Genomic DNA, 6,431 nt, shown 5'->3' on the forward strand with positions numbered 1-6,431 from the left:
TTTTGTTGTACATGGATCTCCTTGCTAAACCTCTTTGTCTTCAAACTCCCTTCCTCCATGGCAGAACTGAGCAAGCTCCATGTGTCAGAGCTTCGAGTTAAAAGCTCTGTGAAGAGTTAGTTTTAATGGATCCATTTCCTGTCCGTGGGGTTGCTGTCATGAGGAGCTCAGGTGGCTTTTTGTTGAGATCAAAATCAGTGAGCCATTTGTCCCAGCTCCACCTGTCCTGAGGCAGCACTGGCTCCACTGTGCCATTTCTAATGAAAATTGAACCTCCTAAAGAAGCCAGGCCAAAATCACAAGAGAGTAGTCACAAAAATTAATTTTGGCAGTTTACTGGGTATTGATCTAACAGCTACCACCTTCCCAAAGTCCAGGCAACAGTTAACAAGGCTCTTTGCTCTGTAAACGGCCTTTCAATTGGTAGTGTTTCATACCCATGCAGAAAAACAAAAAGCCACTTCCACTGTAGAAACATGAGCTGCAGCTATGCAGTAAGTTGTGCTCAGTAGCTGACCTGCTGCTTTAGTTTTGGGGCAGGAGATACTGCCATAAAATTTCACAAGGAAACTATCAAGTATCTAAACTATGCAGCATTATGTTATTTTCTACCTCCAGTATTGCCAGCACATAGCTTAAGGAAGACAGGTATTTACCAGCCACCATAGATGAAAAAATTAGAATGAAAAATGGCTTTTAAGGAAATCAGAGTGATGGCCACCAGTCATTTTCCAGCTTTGCAGGATTTTGGTTCACAGTCAATCTAAACAAGCCTGCATATGTCTAGCAAGAAGGAAATCACAGAAACATTTCATAGATTGTAGCAGTTTGTTTGGGGGGGGGGGTTCCTCGGGGAGTCCCCGGAGGGCCCCCTGGGCTGTGAGTTCGCTGGCAGCAGCAGGCACGCAAGGAGACTCCACACGGCTTCTGAGGGTGCTGATTAGATGAGGGTTTATTGGGGGTCCCAGCCCCGGGAGTAACATGGTTTCAGAGGGAGAAGGGGGAAAGGCAAAAGGAAGGGGGAGAGAGGGCGAGCCTAGGGGAGAGATGGGCCATGAGAGAATCTGGTCTTCCTCGCACAGCTTAAGAGGGAAATTCAAAGTGGGCACGAAATAAGATTTGGGCCAATGGGATTGCAGATTCATGGGACTTCAGGGGAGGAACACAGGTTGGAATAAATCATACATTTTTGAGGGGTACATTTTCAAGATACAGCATACCATTTGAATGAAATGCAACACCACAATAGATTAATATGATAGATGATAGATAGATAGATAGATAGATAGATAGATAGATAGATAGATAGATAGATAGATAGATTGACAAGGAAAATAGAGATATATGAATGCACTTGCCTGTATCACTTTGTATAGAAAGGGATGGGGAAGTGAGAGGTTATTCTTTTCCACACATGGGAAACTGTCTTTTTCCCAGAAAAATCAGCTTCCTTCTTCAGTGACCACCAGGGTATCTGAAGACCCCACCAAGAAGGCCCTGTGATGCCATTGGCCTGTGCATCCAGCAAGTCAAGAAAGTAAGGCCTGCCTCTTAATACTACAGTGGTGTTAAAGAGGTTTATTCTCGGTTTTTGGTACCAAGAGGAACAAACTGAAGCCACTTGCCATAAAATGCCTGCACAAGCACCAGTGCAAATCACAGCCAAAGGAAGGATGAAGCCAAGGTGTCCCACAACCACAGCCCAAGCGGCCAGAGATCCTCCTTCAACCCTGGCTGCATTGAAGCCCCACTGACTGCCAAGAAGAAAAGCACCCTACTGAGAGCAAGCAAACTTAACCCTCTGGCAGGACACAAATTCAGAGGGAAAAAAATTTTAAAATCCCTACACCACCACATTTCCCAGTGAGAAGGGTTGGAACTCTCTGCCCCCCAGCACTTCCCCGGCAGGCAGGTTCACAAAGGTGCTGGGAGCTAAGCTGTGCCCTGCGAGGGAACAGAGCCAGCCTCCCTTCAGTGGGAGAAGGCGCGGCCTCAGCTGTAGCCCCGGGTGCCTGCGGTGGCCCAGGGCACGGCCATGGCTGTCAATGTGTTGGGCTGCAGCACAGGGCAGGCTGGAGCTCAGCAGCCTCAGCAGAGCCCAGGGCCGCGGCCCTTCCCTGCCGGGGCCCGAGCCTGGCCCGGCCCGGCCCGGCCTGAGCAGCCCGGACTGGCCCAGGGGATGGGCTGCGCCCGCCCGCTGTGCCCACAGGCTGGGCCCAAGCCTTTGCAAGAGGCTTTCTCCCAGCTTGGCAAAACCTCGGCCAAGTGTCCCTGTGCTGTGCTGAGAAGAGTAAAAACCCTCTCAAATTTAACCCTGCTGCCCACCGCATGAGGGATCCCTGCACCCCTTAGGAGAGGCCATCAATACTCCTTTGTGCCTCATGAGGGATCCCTGCACCCCTCAGCAGGGACACCAAAATATCCCTTTGAGCCTCTTCAGGTCCAGGCCCAGATGATGCCACGGAAGGAAATGTGCCCTCAGCCCAGGGACGCTCAGCATGGGCTCCCCCATCCCCTCGGGGCCCCATCGCTGGGCACAGCAGCCCCTGCCTGGCTCCTGCCTGCCCACACCGTGGGCATCCACGGCTGCTCCTGGGCATGGAGCTCAGTCAGTGCTGGTGCCGGGTGGGCTTTGTTGGTGCTACCAACCGGACACAGCTGTGAAAACTCTAATTCTTTATTTAAACATAAAATGTGGGACAAGCCCTGCCCTGCCAGGCAAGGGCCGCCCACCTTCAGTCCTGGCTGGGGAACAGGACCAGGGGGCTCAGGGGCAGAGGGTCTCCTTGAGGAGGGGTGGGTTTTGGGACGGCCGCATGGCGGGGATGCAGCCACGGCAGGGCAGATAGGGGCAGAAGGGAAGAGCTGGGATAAACTGCCAGGTTGTCATTGCCTCTGTTTTTAGGTTTGTCTTCTGAAGATACACGCGAGCACCTGTGAATAGAGGTGGTGGCTGAGGCCCCAGCTGCCAGTGGCACACAGGGACCCTCGTGCACAGCAGGGCCCAGAGCTGGCAAGGCTCCCCAGCACGGCTGGAGCTGCTGGCACAGCTGGGCCCAGCTGGACAGCTGCCCCTCAAGGCCCCGGCCAGCAGGGCACGGCTCTGGGCAGGGTCCCTGGCCAGGAGCGGGCCCCAGAGCGCCACTGCCTTTCAAGGGCAACCTCGGCCCTGCTCTTTCTCTTCCCCACCTCCCTCTGCCTCTGCCCCGTGCCCCTGGGGCTGCTCTTGGCCAGGCAGCCTCAGTGGGAGCCAGCTCTGGCTGCAGCCCCAGCGGGGCCCCCAGGACAAGGCCCAGCAATTGAGAGGCCAATAGAAGCACTGGGCAGCAGCAGAACCCTCAGGAGAGTTATTTGGACTATCATGGACTGGCCACAACTCCACTGCAGCCTCAATGGGAATGTTCTCTGACCACGTTAGACTTTCAAAAGAAGCTGTTGGAGGGGGAGAGCACAAAACACTCACTGTTTTCTGTTCCAAGAATACCAGATTCCAATGCAGCACAATATGAAGACAAGCTCCAAATAAAGCACGCCTGCCAGAAACCCTAGCCAGCAGCCTGTTCCCTGACAGAAACCCCTTCCGAGGCCATCCTGGGCATTGGGAACAGGTCTTGTGGCGCCAGCTGCATCTGTAGGAGCAATGGGAAGCGTGAGCCCGTGCTGTGCTGCACTGCTGAGCTGGCAGCACGGTGGATACGGGCAGGATGTTCTCTGTTTCCCCAGAGCTGGGGCCTGCAGGCACCTTGCCGGCCCTTGGCACAGGCTGTGCCAGCCAACAAAGCCCAGCAGGCCGGGAGGAGAGCCCGGGGCAGCGCAGCTGCTTGGGCAGTGGCTGCTGCCAGGGCCACGGGCCAAAGCCATCCCTGAGCAGCCACTGCCACCCCTGGCCCTCCCTGCGCCGTGACAGCTCCCCCAGCCCCAGGGAACAGGCTCAGGCCCTGTCAGGACCCAGCGCAGCCCCTGCTCACTCAGGAGCCAGGGCTGGCTCTGGCCCTGGGCTGGCGGCAGGGCTCCCGCTCGGGGCTGCTCCTGTGCCTTGGGCCTCTGGGCACTCAGGGCCAGCTCTGCAGCAGCTGCAGCGCCAGGGACGTTGCTGCACCAGTCCCGTTTCCCTGGGGCTCTGAACCAGCTCCAGAGGCCTGGAAGCCGAGGCGCCTCCAGCTTTGGCTGCTGCCGGGCCGCACAAGAGCAGGCCCTGGGGGAAGAGCTGCTGCCACACAGCCCCGGCCAGGGCTGAGCCCGGCACAGCAATTACCTGCTGTGCCTGTGCCCATGTCTGGCATCGTCTTCCTTCCTGAAGCTAGCGCTGCCAGTGAGCCACTGCTTCTCCCTGAGTGTTCCTCCTCCTGAACAGCCTTTTGGTCCATCACTTGAAAAAGGAAAAAAGGGACAACTGGATCAAATGGAAACATTCCCCGCTGGGGAAGTGGCATCTTCATCAGGAAATGCTTGTCAAAGTCACAGATAAAGACCAGGAAAAAGCCCAGGTAATTTGGGATAGGCTGTGGGAGCTCAGTACATCACTCCGGATGTCCAGAGCTACCGAGACAACCCTTGGGGGGCTCGGAAGCCCTGGAATGTTGCCAAAAGTACCTGGTGGCTTGACTTTGATCCTTTTAAAGAAATGACACCTGAAGGTGAGGAGATGAGAAAATTTCATGTCTAAATAGAGAGGGGATGTTATTCACTTGTTAGATCTTAAGTTAGAATGCACTGTACAGGGGGGTTTTATGTATTGTACAGGGGGGTCTAGAATTCTGTGCATGGATCAGGAGTCCCAAGATGGAGGAATTTGGGCGTGCCCTGTCCTTCTTCTTTCTTCTCCTTGGCATCCATGTTCAGGATGATGTTGGCATGTGTGGATTAGTTCATAGAAAGAGGACACTTGCCAACAAGGGCAGAAAGTATTGGGAAGTAAAGGTAAATATCGAATACGTAATTTTCATTATAAAAGAGACAACCGCCTCGTGGGCGGGAGAGAGTGCCTTTGGCTGTCCTGCTGAACAGACCTCGGCTGGACAGACAGAAAATCTTTGTAGATAAGAAATAATAAACTCGACTGAAGACCGAAAGCAAGAGTCCAGACTCCTTCTTCGAGAGCGCGGCCTACACAGAACCACTTTTTCCCGTGCTGGGGCAGAGACAAGCAACAGCCGACCCCGGCATAGGCCAGTGCACTCCCATGAGCAAACAGCTACACCGCCTGATCTTCTCAGAGACTGGGAAATGGCAGGGGATCTCAGGCCCACAGTACAGTTGGGGCACCCTATCACCTAATGCCAAATTCCATCCTGCAGAGGCTGGGGAGGAATTGCAGCCAGGCCAGAATGGGAAACAGCCCTGCAGGGTGTGAAAGCAGCAGCGGGGCAGCGAGGCTGCCATGGATCCCTTCCTGCTGCGCCGGGCACGGCGTGTCCAGATGTGCAGCCAAAGCCCCCGGCTGCTGACTCCCAGGGGAAGCATGAGGGAAATGCACCCACCTTGTCCTCCGGGTGCTTCCTTCTGTGTTTGTGTCAGGAATTCATCTGCCTCATGAGACATTTTGGCTGCAGTATCTTGGGTCTTCCCTTTTGGAGGACCTTAAGAGAAAGTAGTTCCATTTCCCAGGAATGGGTCCCGCAAAAGCAGGGCTCAGCCTGAGGGGTCAGCAGGGACACACTACTCACCCCTGCCATGGGAGCTGGGTTGGGGCCAAGCATCCAGCCCTGGAGCTGGAGAAGTCCTCCCTGCAGACACACCTGTAACTCAACAGCCACAGAAGCTTCTGCCATCTCTGCTGATCTGCACGGGCACCACTGAGCCGCAGCAGCGGTGAGGGGATCGTGCAGGGCGCGGGCACACACGTGCATGGTTCTGTGCTGGCACCTGCAGCGCTGCCTCCCTGGCCCAGCTTTGGGCTCTGAGCTGGCAGCTCTCCCAGGGGGAAAGGCCTTGACCTACCCTCAGCATCTCCCAGAGCCTCAGTCCTGGATGTGGGGCCTTCACCGGCAGGTTCAGCTGCAAAGGAAGGCAGGACAGAGGAGCTCCTGTGGCACTGCAAGAGATCCTCAGGCTGCCCACAAGGCTCAGCCCTGGGGCACAGCCCTGGGCCCGGCCCCTTCCCTCTCTGCTCTTCTCTTTGACTGCACAGAGCACACGGAAGGACACACTGGCACAGCACACGGGAGGAGGACTGAAAGATCAATGCTCCTTCGTCCCACTGACAGCGATCCTGAGGGATCCCTCAGGGATCCAGAAGGGAGAAGGGAAAGATTCTCAGAATCCTTCAGCCTTTACATAATGTTAAGGGAAATGGTTTATAAATGAGCTTTTGTTGCATTGATCCTGATTATTCACTCAGGAAGGGCAGAATGAAAACTTGCTTCCAGCATCCTCCAGGAACTTCAAACCATCCTTCATCAGGACTTCCTGAAAACCCATGTCACGATTCC

General features: G+C 55.0%; 1 long non-coding RNA gene across 1 annotated transcript; it reads right to left on the reverse strand.

Annotated features, from left to right (window-relative positions):
- Window positions 1–3,522: 3,522 nt before the first annotated feature.
- On the reverse strand, window positions 3,523–5,580 carry LOC135307061 (uncharacterized). Its single transcript, XR_010367802.1, has 3 exons — window positions 5,481–5,580; window positions 4,256–4,369; window positions 3,523–3,629 (listed from the first exon to the last, which is right to left on the reverse strand). It is a non-coding gene; the product is annotated as an uncharacterized LOC135307061 (long non-coding RNA).
- Window positions 5,581–6,431: the final 851 nt, after the last annotated feature.

The sequence above is a fragment of the Passer domesticus genome, chromosome 9 (genome assembly GCF_036417665.1).
Source record: "Passer domesticus isolate bPasDom1 chromosome 9, bPasDom1.hap1, whole genome shotgun sequence".
NCBI lineage: Eukaryota > Metazoa > Chordata > Aves > Passeriformes > Passeridae > Passer > Passer domesticus.